This window comes from Saimiri boliviensis, chromosome 13 (assembly GCF_048565385.1).
Source record: "Saimiri boliviensis isolate mSaiBol1 chromosome 13, mSaiBol1.pri, whole genome shotgun sequence".
Taxonomy (NCBI): domain Eukaryota; kingdom Metazoa; phylum Chordata; class Mammalia; order Primates; family Cebidae; genus Saimiri; species Saimiri boliviensis.
In genome coordinates this window covers 93755707-93775359 of record NC_133461.1, presented here as the reverse complement: position 1 = coordinate 93775359, position 19653 = coordinate 93755707, and the positions used below count along the sequence as shown (strand labels likewise).

General features: G+C 42.2%; 1 long non-coding RNA gene across 6 annotated transcripts in view; it reads left to right on the top strand.

Annotated features, from left to right (window-relative positions):
- Positions 1-17421, top strand: part of LOC141580854 (uncharacterized) — a 40812-nt gene extending 23391 nt beyond the window's left edge. For all 6 annotated transcript variants that reach the window (XR_012513248.1, XR_012513247.1, XR_012513246.1 and 3 more), the window contains 4 exons: positions 2911-3075; positions 4854-5025; positions 11678-11760; positions 17212-17421. This is a non-coding gene — a long non-coding RNA (uncharacterized LOC141580854). The remainder of the gene's footprint in view (positions 1-2910; positions 3076-4853; positions 5026-11677; positions 11761-17211) is intronic.
- Positions 17422-19653: the final 2232 nt, after the last annotated feature.

Below are 19653 nucleotides of genomic sequence, written 5' to 3'. Positions count from 1 at the left end.
CTGTGCCTGGTTTCTTTCTCTTTTTTTTTTTTTTTGAGTCAGGGTCTCACTCTGTCACCCAGCGTGGAGAGCTGTGGTGTGATGTTGGCTCACCGCAGTCTCGACTTTCTGGGCTTAAACAATCCTCCCACCTCAGCCTCCCAAGTAGCTGGGACCACAGGGGCAAGCCTCTGCACCCAGCTAATTTTTAAAAATATTTTTGTAGAAATGGGATCTATGTTGCCGAAACTCTTGGACTCAAGCAATCCCTCCCACTGGAGTCTCCCGAAGTGTTGGGATTACAGGTGTGAGCCGCCACACCTGATCAGGCTTCCTTCACTCAATATTACGTTGCTGAGCCTCGGCCATGTTGCTGTATGTAGCTGCAGGTTGCTCACCCTTTTTACTTTGTAATATTTCTCTGTTTAAAGATGCCACGATGCATTTACCCACTTTGTTGTTGGGCATTTCCAGTTTGGGATTTTTTAAGAAGTGCTGCTATGAGCATTCTTATATTTCTGGTGAACCTACCTATGCCTTTTTGTTGGGTGTGTGCCTAGGAGTCAGATTTCTAGGGCCCTGTGGCCTAGGCCTGTTCAGTTTTAATAGATACTGCTGAATCGTTTCCTAGGATGGAAACTCTTACACAGCAGTGAGCGAATTTCCTGTTTGCTCCGCATCCTTTTTAATAGTATTTTCTATCTTTTCACTTTAACCATTTGGTGGAAGTGCAGTAATATCACTATTGTTTCCATTTTAATTTCCCTGCTGACTAATGAAATTCAAAGAACTGGATTTATTTTTAATTTTTTGAGACAGGGTCTCACTTTGTTTCCCATGCTGGAGTGCAATAGTGCAACCATAGGTCACTGCAGCCTTGAAGTCTTGGGCTCAAGTGACCTTCCCACCTCAGACTTGCGAGGAGCTGAAATTACAGGCATGCACCACCACACGTGGCTAATTTTTTTTAATTGTTTGTAGAGATGGTGTCTCACTTTGCTGTTCAAGGACTGGGCAACAAACTCTTGGGCCCAAGCAGTTCTCCCGCCTTGGCCTCCCACAGTGCTGGGATTACGGATATGAGCCACCCCACCTGGCCAGGATTGGGTGTTGTAAGCCCAATGAGTAGCCCTTGCCTACTCTCTGTTGAATATGGGGCTTCCCACCCAGGCAGCCTCGTGGGAGTGGAGGGGCTAGGTTCTGGGGATAGCACATTTACAGCTGATGAAGTCAATTCTCAAAATAGTCAAAAATTCATGGCTGTCATGAAAATTTAAACACTCTTCCTCAGCTCTCTGGAACTTTGATCAAAGATGCTAATGTTTGACTGATGTGTTGTTCACCACTGGGATAAAGAGCTTGGAGCAACGAATTTGCCAAGAAAAAGCTGGGCATTGGGCTGTGGTTGGAGAAACCCATACTCACATTGCACACCTCAGGCAGCCCTGAATCATCTGGCCCTTCCTGGCAGGACACTGCTTCTGTGGCCTCCGGGTGGGAGGCCCATGCAAGCCCCAAAGGCCCTTCCAGAGACACTAGCCACCCAAGTGCAATTCTCCTCTCAAGTTTCTTACCATCCATGAGAGTTCTGTAGGCTCAGAGCCTCTCTTAATTAAAACAATTAGAAGTCTCGCCAGGCGCGGTGGCTCAAGCCTGTAATCACAGCACTTTGGGAGGCCGAGGCGGGTGGATCACGAGGTCAAGAGATCGAGACCATCCTGGTCAACATGGTGAAACCCCGTCTCTACTAAAAATACAAAAAAAAAATTAGCTGGGCATGGTGGCGTGTGCCTGTAATCCCAGCTACTCAGGAGGGTGAGGCAGGAGAATTGCCTGAACCCAGGAGGCAGAGGTTGCGGTGAGCCGAGATCGCGCCATTGCACTCCAGCCTGGGTAACAAGAGCGAAAACTCCGTCTCAAAAAAAAAAAAAAAAAAAGAAGTCTCTCTGTGGAAACATACAAGCTTTTATTTATTTATTTATTTATTTTTATTTATTTATTCTGAGATGGAGTCTTGCTCTGTCATCCAGGCTGGAGTGCAGTGGCGCAAACTTGGCTTACTGGAACCCCCACCTGTTGGCGTCAAGTGATTATCCTGCCTCAGCCTCCCAAGTAGCTGGGATTATAGGCGCCTGCCACCATATCCGGCTAATTTTTGTATTTTTAGTAGAGATGGGGTTTTGCCATGTTGGCCAGGCTGGTTTCAAATTCCTAACCTCAGGTGATTATCCTGCCTTGGCCTCCCAAAGTGCTGGGATTACAGATGTGAGCCATCGCACCTGACCCCAACATACAAGCTTTATCATTAGACTTTTGTCCAGCAAGACTTTCCTTTTACGTGGCCTCTGATGTGTTTCCTGACCTGCTTCTTCACTTTGCGGAGAAAGATGTAAAGTTCAGAGAAATGACACACAGTCTTCTCAATCACTCCGTGTAGTAGGTACAACTACTGTAAGTACCTGTTGGGCAGATCTTTATTGCAGTAATTGTTATTCCAGTGAGGTGACCATTGCTCGGAACTGTGATGCTCCATCCTCCTTCCTGTGCGGATGGATAAACAAACTGAACGATCTTCTTTTCAATAGAAACTTGAACTGCTAAGATTGTTTTTCTTGGATAGGCTAAAATAGATTCAAAAATGGTCTTTCTTTTCCACCTCTGACCTCAGAATCCGAAAAGATTGTTCTGGAGAGTGAGTCTTAGCTGGATTTTAATTTCTTTTCTTCATTGTCTTTTGTTTTTGGAGACAGGTTCTTGATCTGTCACCTAGACTGGAGTGCAGCTTTGCAATCACAGCCCACAGTGCCTGGACTGCCCAGGCTCAGACAATCTTCCCACCTCAGCCTCCAGAGTAGCTGGGACTACAGGTGTCCCAGCACCACTGCACTCAGCTAATTAAAATTTTTCTTTCTCTCTTTTTTTTTTGTGTAGAAACAGGACCTCACAAACTGGTCTCCTGGTCCCAATCGCCTGGACTCCAGTGATCCTCTGACCTTGGCCTCCTAAAGTGCTGGGATTACAGGCGTGAGCCACCAACCTGGCAGGATGTTTAATTTCTGTATGTCCACAGGCAAGCGTCTGCCTTCTCCTTACTAGGTAATAACTTTTTGTCTAGAAGTAGAGGAGCTGTATCTATCCCCTGTCTGATGTTCTATTCAGCTGTTCTACTTTAAATTTCCTTCTCTTTTCTTTTTTTTTTTTTATTGCATTTTAGGTTTTGGGGTACATGTGATGAACATGCAAGATTGTTGCATAGGTACACACATGGCAGTGTGCTTTGCTGCCTTCCGTCCCCTCACCTGTATCTGTCATTTCTCCCCATGCTATCTCTTCCCACCTCCCCACCCCCCGCCCCTCCCCCATTTCCCCCCAACAGACCCCAGTGTGTAGTGCTCCCCTCCCTGTGTCCATGTGTTCTCATTGTTCACCTAAAAATAGAAATCCCATTTGACCCAGCAATCCTTCTCTTTTCTTGACCAGCCCTTGTTCTGTTCACCAATCAAAGCTGAGCTCTTTCTTGCCTAGAAAACCCCATAGACCACCCCTGTCCCTGGACTACAGCAGCGTACAATTTAGATGAAACAATTGAGTTGGCAGTGACCCCTGTCCTAAATACTCTTTGCTTCCTAGGTGTTAGTCTTTGTATACAACCTACAATACGGATATAAACTCCTTGAGAGCTAGCGAGACACGCTCAGCCATTTATTGATCAGATCCCAGACGAGGTGCTCAATGCTTGGTTACTGATTATTTCAGTTGTGTTCTCAATCATGTAAATTAAAACTTTTAGTGGTTTTAATGCTTGCACCTTTTGGTAAGGTCATTTTTGTTTGTGTTGCTGGTTTTTTCCCCTAATACCTTTTTAGGAGGGTACTGGGGAAAGTGGTTTAACATTTGGAGAGGGGGGCTTCTACAGTAGTGGTTAGACGTTACCTATATTTTCCCTTTTATTATTGGCACAATTCTAATCCCCTCACATTTTTTTCTGGACAGCTCCTTCCATGTTGATGGTGAGAATTCCTTAAGGCAGAACTTAATAGCTGCATTGCTGATCTTCAGCTCTTGTGGTGTGGGTTCCTGGGAATAGCACATTTACTCCTAAAGAGTCAGTTCTCAAATTTGTCAAAAATTCATGGCTATATTGAAAATTTAAACACTCTTCTCTGGCTGTCCAGAGCTTTAATCAAAGATGCTAATATTTAACTGATACGGTAGGTGCAGGGTTGTTCGCCATCAGGATGAAGTGCTTTTGAGCAGTGAGTTTGTCAACATGCAGGAAAGGAGGAGGAAGAAAGGCAAAGTCTATATCATTCCTAATTTCAGCATCAGGCCCTGAACAGCTGAGAGTTAACTGCCTTCACTCTGTATTTTCCCCTTTCTTGCAGTAGTTTTTGTCGTTTTTCAAAGGCATAACCCTCCCCCACTCCCCGGTTGGGCCCACACTGATTGAGAACATGTCTGTCTCCCTTACAAGAAAGAGGGCATGGTGCCAGGGCCTCGTGACACCCCCAGTTTCCACTCCCCCACTTCCAGGCTGGTTTCATTTCTCTTCTCTTTGCCCTTTGGCTTTTCTCGTCTTCAGAAATTTCCATTTTCCTTGCACTGAACGTATTAAAATTTAACAATCCCAGAATCTCTGTCTGCAACACGTGGTAGCTTTCCCGATAACTCATTTTCCTCTGTCATTGACGAGGCCATTTTCAAAGTCACCCTGAACCATGAACAGTTCTCACATAATGGTTATTCGATTCTGTTTGCACACTGACATTTTTGTTCTTCTGTCTCCCTGAGCCTGCTTTCTTTGGCCTACTACTAAAAATATTACAATATGGGAAGTAATAGTAACGCAGGACCTTTTACATTTTCTCCTCTAGGAAGTGGCCAATGCTGGAAAGTGAATACTTGATAACTCATATCCCCCGTCCGCATCCCACGCCGCCCCACCTCTCTCAGTTCCTCACCGAGTGGCTTCCAAGGATGGAGAATGAGGATGAGAAGGCTGCATCTCTGGCTTCTGCTTTGCTGAGTGGGCTGTGGCAGTCAGAGGTGATCTGGGGAACTGTGTGAGGGTGGAAGGGAAGAAATATGGGATAGGTTTTGCTGGAAGGGGTCTTCAGGAAATGAAGAGAGATGTTGAAAGAAAGGTTGTGTGAGATTTTGCTATCCAGGGTGTGATTTCCTGATTTCCACCCCACCCCACCCCTGCCAAATCTCTTATTCATTTATTTAGTTGGAGTCTTGCTCTGTTGCCCAGGCTGGAGTGCAGTGGCACAATCTTGTCTCACTGCAACCTCTACCTCCCAGGTTCAAGCCATTCTTTTGCCTCAGCCTCCCTAGTAGCTGGGATTGCAGGCACCTGCCACCACACCCGGCCAGTTTTTGTATTTTTAGTAGAGATGGGGTTTTACCATGTTGGCCAGGCTGGTCTTGAACTCCTGACCTCAGGTGATCTGCCCTCCTTGGCCTCCTAAAGTGCTGGGATTACAGGCATGAGCCACCATGCCTGGCCAAATCTCTTGTATAGTTTCATGATTAATGTGTGGTAGAGTGGGGCACCTATTTTAGGGAAATGGTTTCATGCCAGGTGTGACTTCAGGGTGAGCACAGACCAGGAGTCCAGGTGAACTAAGCCCTGCCCCAGCCCCTCTGCTCCAGTTAGTTTAAAACCGCCTCGTTCAATGTGTGAGCAAGGAACACGAAGTGCTCTGGGACTCTGGGATATAGGAATTAGTCTAAGATGGGAAAACTATCTCATCTACCTCAGGGTCTCGTCTACACAGGGAGCCCCTGAGCACTCTCTGGTCCTCTCAAACCTGAGTGTGCTGTGAGGTTTGACAGGTGTCATCTCTGTGGTTTCTAAAAGACTCCCACTAAAGGATGCTTTGTGAAAGGCCGATTTTCCTGATCAGACACAAATCACCTAAGTCTCTCCTTGAACTCAGATGGCTGGATTTGGTTTATATTATCTCTCTGTGACTTTCTCTTGAAGAACTCTGTGCTTGCTGCCAAAAGGAAAATGAACAATGTCAGTGCTGTGATGTCCAGTTGAGCTGTGACCTGGATTCTGGTCTCAGATACACAGAAGCAACTGAAAGCTGAGAACGAGGGGCCGCTGGTGGCTGGGCTCGGGTGGGAGGGTTGAATTACTTGAACCCATCCCTTGAAAAGCGAGTCTACCATCTCCAATGGGAGCTCATCAACTCCTGGCAAGAAAAATGTCCCTGGGCATGGGAGGCAGGGATCAGCTGTCCAAGATGGCAGTCCTCCCTGGTGAGCCCACACCCCCACCTGCGGCGCTGCAGGCTGTGAAGAAAGGTGAGTGAGATGACAGGGCTGCTGCTGCTCCAGAGAGCAGGCTGTGGGGCCCATCTGGCCTCAGCCCCCACACCTCTCACTCCCTGCTCATTTGGTGCCAACGCTTGACTTGTCAGTGAAAGGAAATGAGAAAATCACCTCGGAATTAAAAGACCAGTAACAGTCAACCTTGGAAGGGTCAAGCTGAAGACTCTTTTGGAAATACAGGTGGAGGATCCCATCTTCGGAATCCTTGGAACCAGAAATATTTTGGATTTTGGACTTTTTAAGATTTTTTTAGTATTATCATTATACTTACTAAATGAGCATCTCAGATCTAAAAATCTAAAATCCAAAATGGTCGGATGTGCATTTTTTGGTTTGTTTTTGTTTTTGTTTTTGAGCATCATGTCTGTTCTCAGAAAGTTTTGCATTTTGGAACATTTTGGATTTTTGGATTTTTGATGCTAAAACCTGTATTAGTTTGAACCCTATGCAATTGCCAGTGTTGGTCATTTTCAGTCAGCAAAAATGTCAGTTTCATATGGTTCAAACTGACATAAAAATGATTCCCTTTCCAAGGCTTCCCACTGCATTTGGAACAAAGACCAATATTCTTTTTCCTTTTTCTTTTTTTTATTTTAGAGACAGGGTCTTGCTCTGTTGCCCAGGCTGTAGTGCATTGGTGCCATCATAGCTGACTGCAGCCTTGAACTCCCAAGCTTAAGCAGTCCTCCCGCCTCAGCCTACTTAGTAGCTGGGACTATAAGTGCATGCCATCAGGCCTGGCTAATTATTCTAGTTTTTGGAGAGACAGCATCTTACTACATTGCCCAGGCTATTCTTGAACTTCTGGGCTCAAGCAATCCTACTGTCTCAGCCTCCCAAAGTGCTGGGATTACAGGTGTGATTGGCCCAAAACCAAATATTCCTGACTGAGCCCACCTGGCTCCCCCACCTGCCTGTCCGGCCTCACGGCTATACTTTCTGATCCTGTCAATCTCCTAAGAACCTCGCCACCTCTTAGCCTTGCTCATTCTATGCCTGTCCTGGAGGATCCCCTCTCTTCCCCAAGTAACTCATCCTTCAGATATTTGTTTGAACGTCAGTTTCATGGGACCAGCCTCTTTTCTGACCAGGCTCTTCTGCTCCTCAGTGTACTCAGAGCAACTTCACTTTCCCTAGGAGGTATGATCCCGGCTTGTACTGATGGGTCAGTATCCATGAGGAATGCTTGCCTCTCCCCTAAAGGGACTTGCAGCAAGACACCTGGCAGCTCTTCCCTGTGATTCCTTTCATGGAAGGTTTGCCTTGTTGACACATGCTTGAATGTTCTGTATTGATGTAATTATTTGCATTACCATATGATAAGGCATTTTGCATTCTCTGTTCAATAGGAACCTTAGCAACAGCCCTCAGACCATGAGACTCAGAGAAAGTAATCAGAGGTCTAGGCTGGCTCCCTGTCTAGACTTCTGATGGCACCTCACTAGACCGAGTCCTGGAGGCAGGAACTGCTTGCCAATCATTGCACAGGACATGAGGAAGGACAGTGGTAACTGCAATGAACACAGTAGACACTCAACAAATATTTATGAATTAATGCATGAAACCTCAAGACAAGAGAGGCTTTATTACCTTTAGGCTCAAAATCCCTTTACCCTAGGAAAACTTCCCCAGCCCCAAGGACCCATGCAACTTCCCTCTGCTCACAGCTCAGTAGTCTCCTGACGCTCACTCTTTTCTTCCTGGCTCTCAGGGGCTGGCATGAGGCCAGTGTAAAAGCCCATGAATGAACTTTCTTTCTTTGCTGGAGAAAACCATTCAGAATGCTCTGGGGACCACTGGGGTCCTCCCACTTCATTCTTCTTTTCAGGCTGCTGGAAACATTTAGTTCACAACTGATTTGCTGTTCTGGGGTGCTCACTTGAACTCCAGTGAGCAACCTCGCTCGTTCAGCTCAAGGGATCTGCCTGCATCAGCCTCCCAAAGTGCTGGAATTCTAATTCCATGAGCCACCGCACCCAAGCTCCAGTTTTTAGAATTCTTGAATTCTGTCCCTGGGGGTCTCTTCTCTACAAGTCCCGGATAAACAACAAAGTGGCAGTTTACGGTCACTGGGGGCACCCGGAAGCTCTGTGCTTGTGATTTTAACAGTGGGATGCTTTATTATTAGTATTCCACTTCTAACAATTAGCTCTATTATTATTATTTGTTACCCAGAGTAGAGTGTTTGGAGTGAGTGTAAGCAGAGGGCACGTTGGTGTCTTAAACTTTCTCAGCTCCAGCCAGTGTTCAGAGGGTATAGGCAGCCAGGATGCATCTCGTGGGGCTGCATTGGGGGATACGGGCGGTACCTGTCTGATTGTTTATATCATCCTGTACAGGTGGTTTAATATTTTGAATATCATCTCTGCTACGATCCAAATGGCATGGTTTGGGAGAACTCTCAGTAATCCCCAATTCTTCCCTTTCACTTCTAAGAAGCATGCAGCAATTTGTTGCATTCTTCTATTCTTTTATCTTATGATTTTCTTTCCTCTAAGATTCAACTTCCTTGTTGAATAAGGAGATGAGGAAACATATAAGCCTTACCAATAATTTGTAGCATCTATAGATTGTGCAAATGAAGGCTCAAAGCTGAATTGATGGTTTCTGGGGACAGGACTTTGCCATGCAAGCTCAATTATCTATTTCTTCTTCAAGTCAACATGTGCCTTTGAGAAGTGGTAAGGTCAACTCTCAGGCCCAGCTAAAGTTTATGTGCACAATGGCAAGCAGTGGAAAATTCAGTGGGAGATAAACAGGTGCCATACAGAAGTGTGAATTCCAGACCCTTCCTGCTCAGCTGACTCCTGGGGCAGGGAATGTGCACTTTGCTGTACAGCTGAAACCTGGAGACTCTAAAATGGCATCAGCCAGAAGATGTGCATTTCAGGAGGAGGATGGTGCTCAATCCAGCCGACTGCTGCTTCATGGTCAGGAAGGACGAAGATGCAAAATGTTCTGATTTATCATCAGGCCGTTCTCCTGCACAGCTGTCTTTTTCATTAAATTTGGGCAATGTGGTTTTCAAGTTTTTTTCAAATGGAGGTTTATTAAAATTTACTCATTTTCATTTTTTTTCTTTTTATTTTTTTGACACCGGGTCTAGCTCTGTTGCCCAGGCTGGAGTGCAGGGGCACGCTGTCAGCCTTGACTTCCCAGGCTCAAGCAATCCTCGCATTTCACCCTCCAAAGTGGCTGGGACCACAGATGCGCACCACCACACCTGGCTAATATTTTGTATTTTTAGTAGAAACAAGGTTTTAGTATATTGCCCAGCCTGGTCTTGAAGTCCTGGCCTCAAGAGATCCTCCCACCTCAGTCTCCTGAAGTGTTGGGATTATAGGCATGAGTCACTGCACCTGGCCAAATTTACCCTTTTGGTGTGAAGGAGTTTCAAAAAACATCCGCAGTCAGGAAATACTATAATTTACAATCCACGTGTCAGGTCATGTAAACATTTCTTTGATGGAAATCAAAATAGAAGATTTCTGTCACCCAGAAAATATCCTTTGGTCCTTGACAATACTGATCTGGTTTTTTTCCCTATAGTTTTGCCTTTTTCAGAATGCCACGGAAGTAGAATCATGCACTTACAATCCTTTGAGTCTGGCTTTCTTCACGTCACATAACGCCTTTGAGATTCATTCAAGTTGCTGCGCATGTAACTGCTTCACTCCTTTCTAGAGCTGAAGGGTATTCCAGTCTATGGAAGTTCCTCAGTTTGTTTAGCCATTCACAGATTAATGGATAGTTTGTTGTTTTCTGTTCTGAGCTATTGCAAATAGAGATGCTATAAATATTTGCGTACAGGTTTTTAGGCAAACATATGCTTTCATCTCACTTGGTTAAATACCTTGGAGTAGAATTGTTGGGTCACATGCTAAACAGAAAAGAAAATTGTTTTCTTTTTTTAATGGTATAATTCTGCCAGGTGCGGTGGCTCACACCTGTAATTCCAGAACTTTGCGAGGCCAAGGTGGGCGGATTATAAGGTCAGGAGATTCAGACCATCGTGGCTAACATGGTAAAATCCCGTCTCTACTAAAAAAAAAAAAAAAAAAAATTAGACTGGTGTGATGGCACGGGCCTGTAGTCCCAGCTACTTGGGAGGCTGAGGCAGGAGAATCGCTTGAACCTGGGAGGCAGAGGTTGCAGTGAGCCGAGATCGCGACACTACACTCCAGCCTGGGCGACAGAGTGAGGCTCCATCCAAAAAAAGAAAAAAAAAAATCAGCTACTGCATTTCACTTTTAAAATACTATACACAAATAAGCTATAATACTTTTTCTTAATTTAATGCTGTTTGCCTTAATAAGATTTCATATTTGAAGCTACATTTTTTGAAATTATATTGTTAATATGTTTACATGTTTTTTTGTGGAGGGCCAAAATTCTATATCAATAGCCCATCGAGTAGGGCTGGGCACATAGTAACCACACGGTAACTAGTTTCGAAGAAGTGAATGTGTTAATGTGTGTTTCACTCCCACTTTCTTTTTAATCTGTTCAATTTATATTTGTCCATTCTTTTATTTTGAATCAATATCTCTCTGATTTATAGTGGTTATTGGAATTTACCACCAATGAGAGGGGCTTTGTTTTTTCAGTAGGGAAATTTTATTCATTCTGATGTTGTTACGGGTACCCTCACTTAGGTTACCTGCTTTGATTAATTCTTCCCTTCTTATTTGTTCATCTCTCTCTCCTCTGTCTCTCTTTCTCTTCTCCTCTCTCCCTCTCTCTCCCATCTCTACTCTCTCCCCTCCCCTCCTCTCCCCTCCCCTCCTCTTCCCTCCACTTTCCTTCCTTTCCCTTTCCTTTCCTCTCCTCTCCCTTTCTTCTTCCCCCTCTCTGCTACTCTCTCTCCTCTCTCTTTCCTCTCTCCTCTCTCTCTCCTCTCTAGGAGCCTTGGACAGAGACTATGAGGTTTTCTAGGTACAGAATCATATCATCTATGAGGAGAGATAGACAGTATGATTTCCTTTCTTCCTATTTGGATGCCATTTTTTTTTCTCTTGCCTGATTGCCCTGGCTAGGACATCCAGTACTATGTTGAATAAGAGTGGCAAGAGTGTCATACTTTGTGTGTGTGTGTGTACATATATACACACACATATATACACGTGTGTATATGTGTATATATACATATGTGTGTATATATAAATATACATATATGTGTGTATACATATATGTGTACACATATACATATATATACACACCCAAGTATATATATATGTATATTTGTTATACAGAAAGAAAAAATAGAGAGAGTAAATAGGGTGGAATAGGGGTTATTTAATCTAGGTTTACTTAAAACTGCAGCTAAGACTTACATGGCACCCTTGTCGTATTCCAGTTTTCAAGGGGAATGCTTTTGGATCTTGCCCACTCAGTGATGTTGGCTGTGGATCTGTCATAGATGGTTCTTATTATTTTAAGGTATGTACCTTCTATGCCTAGTTTGCTGAGCGTTTTTAACATGAAGAGATGTTGAATTTTATTGAAAGCCTTTTCTGCATCTATTGAGATGATCATGTGGTTTTCGTTTTAACTTCTGTGTATGTAATGAATCACAGTTTTCGGTTTGTGTATGTTAAACCAACTTTTTGTCCTAAGAATGAAGCCTACTTGATTGTGATGGATTTGTTTTTTGAGGTGCTGCTAGATTCCATTTGCCAGTATTTTTTTGAGGATTTTTGTGTCTATTTTCATCAAGGATATTGACCTGAAGTTTTCTTTTTAACTATTTTAGATACTTTCTGTGGGTGGAATCATGCGGTGTTTTTCCGTGACTGGCTTCTTTCACTTTGCATCATATCCTCAGGTTCATTTGTGTTGTCACAAATGGCAGGATTTCTTTCTTTTCAGAAAGCTGGATAATATTTTGGGGGGTGTGTGTGTATATGTAATAGATGTGTGTATATATGTAATATATGTGTGTATACACATATATATAGATCACATTTTCTTTACGCTTTCGTCTGCTGATGGATATTGAGATTGTTTCTATATCTTAGTTATTGTGAATAATGCTATAATGAACATGGGGTTGCAGACACTTTTTGGAATCCTGATTTCTATTCTTCTGGAGATGTACACTCAGAAATGGGATTTCTGGAACACATGTCAGTTCTAATTTTAATGTTGTGGAAACCTAAATACCGTTTGCCATAGCGGCTGCACCATCCCACATTCCTACCTACAGAGTACAAGAGTTCCGGTTTCCCCACGTCTTCCCCAGCACTTGTTGTCCTTTGTTTCTTGATGACAGCCATTCTCCTAGATGTGAGGACAGCTGGTATTTTCAAGAGTAGTATTGAAAGGCCATCGAAACGGAGGGACCATGGCCCTGGAAGCACATCAGACAGAGAAAAGAAGCTGTGCCAAGGAGCGTGATTCTCACCTCCAGCAAGCTTGTGAGTTTTCCCCTCGCAGGATCTTGGAGAATCCATCTCAAGCAGCTGGGCAGATTTAAAATTAGCCTTATTATTAATTTGTCTTTCAGAAGTATGTAATTTCAAAACCAATTTGAAATAGATCTTGTTAATGAGAATAGCATTAAATAGGCAGATGCAACTGCGAATGTCATCTTCCACCGTGGCTCTCTGAAAAACTGATGGGTATGCAATGAGTTTGATCTAATTATGGCACATTTTATTCATAAATCGTAACATCACTTTGTGCTCTTTAAATATATACAGCTGTAATTTGTCAATTTGCAATTAAAAGTCAAAACAACAACAGAAGAAGAAATAGATATGCACTGTTTGGAGGAAGCATAGTATTTCTTCTTTGGTAAAGGGACTTTTGTTTTTTCGGTCTGTTTCCATCTGTGAGAATCAACATTTTGAAATTACAGATCTGTTTGCATATCTGCAGTGGCCTTGCTTCCCCCTTTGAACACTTCTTTTTCAACCCTCTATCCCTATGCCCTGGTTCTGTCGATTTCCTGGGTCCTTTTTGATTCTTACTCTCTATTTGTATTAGTCTGTTTTCACCCTGCTGATAAAGACATACCCAAGACTGGGTAATTTAGATAGAAAAAGGGGTTTAATGGACTTACAGTTCCACGTGGCTGGAGAGGCCTCACAATCATGGCAAAAGGCAAAAGTCACATCTTACTTGGCAGCAGATGAGAGAAAACAAGAGCCAAGCAAAAGGGGAGACTCCTTATTAACATTCGTTAGGTCCTTGCCTGGGCTTCTAAGGGAGCAGAAGAATGAATAAAATGGGATTTATTTAGGTCTGATGGTTATTAAACCATCAGATCTTGTGAGACTTATTCACTACCCTGGGAACAGTGTTGGAGAAACCATCCTCATGATTCAATTATCTCCCACCAGTTTTTTCCCACAATACATGGGAATTATGGGAGTATGATTCAAGAAGAAATTTGGGTGGGGACCCAGCCAAACCATGTCACAATTGAATTCCATTCACATAGTTACTGAACACTCCCCAGACTTTTCTTATCAGTGGGGATACAGAAGTGACTAAGAACACAGTCCCTGCGCTGGAATTGTGACAAGTATGGTGAGAAGAGGTCTGTATTCAGAGGCCACCCAGGAAGTGTTGGCTTGGAGCCTGGGGGAAGGGCAACCCTGGAAAAGGATGGAGCATGACCAAGCACAGCCAGTTAAGAGCATTAGCTCTGGAATTAGACACACCTGTGCTGAATTCCTGCCCCGCCACTTCCTGTGTGAATTGGGCACAGGACGTAACATTTCTTATGGTGACTGTGAAATCATGATGTGAAAGGTGGCACACAGCAAAGGCTCAGTGCATGTGAGCATTCACTGTGATGTTGATGATGACGATGAGGAGGAAGAACTGCTCCACTCCAGCATGCCTCTACACCTGCATGGGAGCAGTGCCTGGCAGAGCACACCCACAGACATGAACTTTTCCATCTTCTGTGATCCACATCCTTATTTTGGTTTCTCATTATATAAGACCCAGCTCTTCATTTTGCCATTTCAGAATCCCCCAGTCTGTTCCTACCACTGACTCTCGATTTCCTTCTTCCATGAGCCTCTTCCAAGATCTCTTCCATACCTATAGAAGCACAGAAATAAATCCCATTTTGTTCATTCTTCTGCTGCCCTAGAAGCCCAGGCAAAGAGCTAACGAATGTTCAACTCTGTGCCTTCTACTTCACTCTGGGAAATTCCTGAGAGGAATGAAGGGAAGGCATAGGTGAAGCCAGAAGACATTCAGCATGTGGTGCAGGCACTTCCACCGCTGTCCTTGGAATCACAATCCCAGGATGGAAGGCAGTTTTCAGTGTTGGTCATCAGCTAGTCTAACCCCTGCCTGTGCTGAAAACTTTTTACAGACACACCCCTTAGGAGTGACTGTTCTCTTCAGCCAGATGCCCTGTGCTCCATTCTGACCCTGCTGGGACTGTGGCTGAAATACTATGCCCAAGGCTACGTTGCCTGGAAACGAAACTTCTATGATGTCAGAGCCCAACCATTTGTATATTGAAATTCTGTTGTTTGAAATTACCACCTGGAGGAAAGGAACATCCTATTTTCTACTACCTTCTTGAACACATGGGAAGCTGCAAATAATTCAGTGTGTTTCTATCAGATGCTTTTGATGTATAAGTAGTAGGAGAGACTGGGAGTCAGTTGGAGATTATATATATATATATATTTATATATATATATATATATATATATATATATTTTTTTTTTTAAACAGAGTTTCGGTCTTGTTGCCCAGGCTGAAGTGCAGTGTCTCCCGGATTCCAGTGATTCTCCTGCCTCAGCCTCCCAAGTAGCTGGGATTACAGGCATGCCTGGCTAATTTTTTGTATTTTTAGTAGATATGGGATTTCTCCATGTTGGTCAGGCTGGTCTCAAACTCCTGACCTCAGGTTATCCACCCTCCTTAGCCTCCCAAAATCCTGGGATTACAGGGATGAGCCACTTCGCCCAGCCTGGATAAGAATTTAAAGAAAGATAGTAGCATAGAACTTGGCAATATATGTTCTTATAAACATGATCATTTCTAATTGGCATCACCCTAAAATTTGCATTGTGTGTACCAGGGATGATATATATTAAATATTCTGGCATATTTTTTGTTATATATTAAAACTAACCTGTAATAATTTTAATGTTGTAAATGAACAAAGAAGTGAAAATTTTGTACCTAATGGAAAGAGAAGCAATGAGACATTGTGAGCCTTTGGGTTTTTCTTTTTGTTTGTGTGAAGAAAGGAGAAATCTGATTATTTTTTGGATTGCTGTTTAAGAAATCACTTAATGTCTAAAATGTAGCCTATTGGGGTGAGCAAAATATTGCAGATTTGCTCAAGAAACAGGTTCAAACATTTGACATGAAGAAAAAAATTAAAATTCAGGTGTAAATTAATCTTTTTCATCTTTTTGGTTTCATACTGGAAGGAATTTCAAATAAACATCAGCTCAGTCTTTTCCTATTTGTTTGTGGTGAAAAGCAAAATATATGTCCTGGGAGGATAGGTAAAGAATGGTCGACAGCTCTGGGATTGATGAGGTCATGGTTAAGGAGGTGTCTGTTGTTCATTTGTTTCCAAAAATATTTGACCATCACTATGTACTGGCATTCTTTCTAAACATGCAGTTTCTGATTGTCAGCATTTTTTCTTTAATGTCCAAAGGAATGTACCCAGGTCCCCAGAAAATTATGTGCATGAAAGCAATATGTAAACGGTGAAACACTTGATAAATGTAAAACGGTATTATTTTCTAAAATTAATCTCATTGTTTTTAAACAAATCAGAAAGGGAGGAAATGGCTGGAGGAGGGGGAGATCATTACCGGAAGCATGAGAGCAAGCCCAGGGAAAAGCTGGCTGGGATGATGCAGCGTGGTCCGCTTAGACTGTGAGGCACGTTTTGCCTGGTTCAGGGGCCTTCAGATACAGCACAGGATGGGAGGCAGACAGCCGGTGAGAGGATTCTGGAGGGATCTGTGAGGACTGTTAGAAAATACCACAGCCTCATTCTCCTGTGTGCTCATTGTTTCTGTCAAACACAGACTCCAGGATTGTAAATCTATTTATTTGCTATCTTAGTTTTCTTCGATCAGATACTTTGGGAGACGGTGTTGGGGGTGGGAGGTAAGCATATTTGATGACCTCAAACCTGCAAGATGAAGGAGGATTTCCTATCCTGATCCATTTAAACAGTGGATTTTTATGACAGCAGCCTTCTGTCTTTATGCTGTTTGGGTTTGTAGGGCTGCTGCTCTGAGAGTGGCCTTTCAGGCGTTGAGATTATTATTGTTCAGGTAACCATTACCAGAAAGTGCCTAGGTTACGGGTTCATGATCTTAATGACCTGGCTTTCTACCCACCTGGGATTTTGAAAATAAACTACTTTTATTAAAATTATAAAATTTGCAAATCTCCTATAAAAGGGAATCTTTATCCCACGCAAAAGGATAAGGGTTTGGGGGAGTCCCAAGAGCTAGGTTTGACTCTTGGTTCCAGGGCTTGCTGGCTGTGTAATCTCAAGCAAATCACAAAATATCCTTGAGCTTGTTCTCTTGTTCATCAAATTCCAATGCTAATATGTACCTCACAGACTTGTTGGAGATGCAATTAAATAAATACTTTAAGAGCTTTTTACATTTTCAATGCCTTATGTAAAAGTTAGTTATAATGATACTGTGGCGGAAATTTTTATTATATATAAGAGCCTAAATTATTTTACACAAGCTCCCTCTATTACTTGCCTGAAACCATAACTCTTTAGATTTATAAGGTCAGACAGTTGTGTTCTATTTAATTATTACTCTTGAAACTTTCTCAGGTTTGCCTATGACTTGCCTACATCTTTGGAGACTTTATAGATTTTTTTCATGTGTCAAATCCACTAAAAGTCTCTCTTTCTTCAAGGTTGAGAACAATGAGGAAAAAGAACAACACTGAATTTATGAAAAGGTAGTCAGGACAAGGAAAGGAAGGAGCGTCTTGAAAACTCTGACAAAGAATGAATCTCTTAAAATGATTGACTACAAGAACCAAAAGAAATTCATGGAAACTATTTAACATCCTTAATGGAACGTAAAAATGTATGGACATTGTGACCATAATAAAAAAAAAATTTTAAATAGTAGATGTTGGCATGGATGTGGTGAACAGGGAACACCTCTGCACTGCTGGTGGGAATGTAAACTAGTACAAGCACTATGGAAAACAGCGTGGAGATTCCTTAAAGAACTAAGAGTAGAACTACCATTTGATCCAGCAATCCCACTACTGAGTGTCTACCCAGAGGAAAAGAAGTCATACTAAAAAGACACTTGCACACATGGGTTTATAGCAGCACAATTCACAATTGCAAAAATGTGGAGCCAACCTAAATTCCTATCAATAAGAGGATAAAGAAACTGTAGTACATATATATGATGGAATACTATGCAGCCACAAAAAGGAATGAATTCATGGCCTTCACAGTGACTTGGATGAGATTGGAGACTATTATTTTAAGTGAAATAACTCATGAATGGAAAACCAAACATAGTATGTTCTCACTCATAAGTGGGAGTTAAGCTATAAGGACGCAAAGGCATAACGATGACACAATGGACTTGTGGGGGCACTGAAGGGGAAAGGGGCTAAGGGATAAAAGACTACAAAAAGGATGCAGTGTAAACTGCCCGGGTGATGGGTGCACCAGAGTCATCACTGAAGAACTTACTCATGTAACCAAACACTACTTGTTCCTCAATAACCTAGGGAAATTTAAAAATAAAAATTAACAATAAGTATACATATGGCCATTGTGAAACAGATATCAGGCTAACATGAAAAACAACAGGATGAGACAAAATATAAGATTGGTAAGTTTTTTTTAAGGTTCTAAAGAAATATAAAAAGGTGTGAGAGAATTAAAGTCCTCAGTGGAGGCAAGAATATAAATTTGACACTGGGGAACATTTGAGTCGATGTTAAGTGCATACCTGGAGATCAGAAAACAGAACAAAAAAGACACAAAAATTGAAATCATCAGAGAAATAATAAGTAAGGAAAACAGGTAAGAGAGGATCAGCCAAAAGAACTATGAGTATTTAGAATGAAAAGGCCAAACTAAATGAAAAGCAGGAATAATTAAGGCTTCGTTGAAGAAAATGTTCCGGATTTGAATAAAGTAATTTGGTATACGGATCAGAAGTGTGGTCACTATGTTCTAGGCAAAAATCAACCAAAAATGAGTCATGTAGATTCACAGTGTGGTAGAATTTCTCAATTATAATGTCAAATAGGAAGCCCTGTAAACATTCAGAAAAAAAAAAAAAACTTATCAGTAAGTGAAAAAAAGTCACGCTAACTTCAGACAACTTTGCAACAGTTAGCATCTTAAAAATAAGGCTATTTATAGAGTCTGAGGAGAAATAATAGTGATCCAAGAGTGTGTTACTTAGTCATAAGATGTGTCAAGGCAACTGAAAGATAGCCTCAAAGATGCAAGGCATTAAGAAAATACAATCCAGAAAAAATATACACTTAGAGACATATACCACTTAAGCAGTGACTCAAAATTAACACAACAAGGGGGAAAACACATTTTAAAAACTTACTTTTTTTTCTTCCTGAGCTCAAATTTAAATTCGAAGGATCATGTTTTCAGGGTAAATTCTCCTATGGTTCTTTCAGAGTTTTGTTTATTTGATTGTCTTATCTTCGCCCTTTCCATGTTCTTAATACAAGTAAATTTATATATTGACACATATTGTTTACTCCCAAATTCATTTGGAGTTTTTTTCTTGGTTTTGACTATTACTTAAAATATTGAACACTAAGCTATAGCACAAATGCAGTTTTTTTGACATTTGCCGAAGACTGAACTGACCAGGCCAGGCACAGTGGCTCATGTCTGTAATCACAGCACTTTGGGAGGGTGGATCACAAGGTGAGGAGTTTGAGACCAGCCTGACCAATAAGGTGAAACCCTGTCTCTAATAAAAATATCAAAATTAGCCGGGGCAAGGTGGCAGCACCTGTAATCCCAGCTACTCAGGAGCTAAGGCAGAAGAATCACTTGAACCCAGGAGGTGGAGGTTACAGTGAACCAAGATTGCACCACTGCACTTCAGCCTGGGTGACTGAGCAAGACTTTGTCTCAAATAAATAATAATAATAATAATAATAAATAACAATAAAAAGCTAAACCTACTAGCTTAGGATGCTTTGCCAGAGGAATCACTAATCAATGAGAGTAGTGATTTGATTCTTCAGAGCATCAGAGTTTTCTAGAACAATCTAACTTAACCTTTGGCTGGGCAAAGATTGTTTAAGCAAGAGTCAAAGAATATGTAACGTAAAGGAAAAGATCAA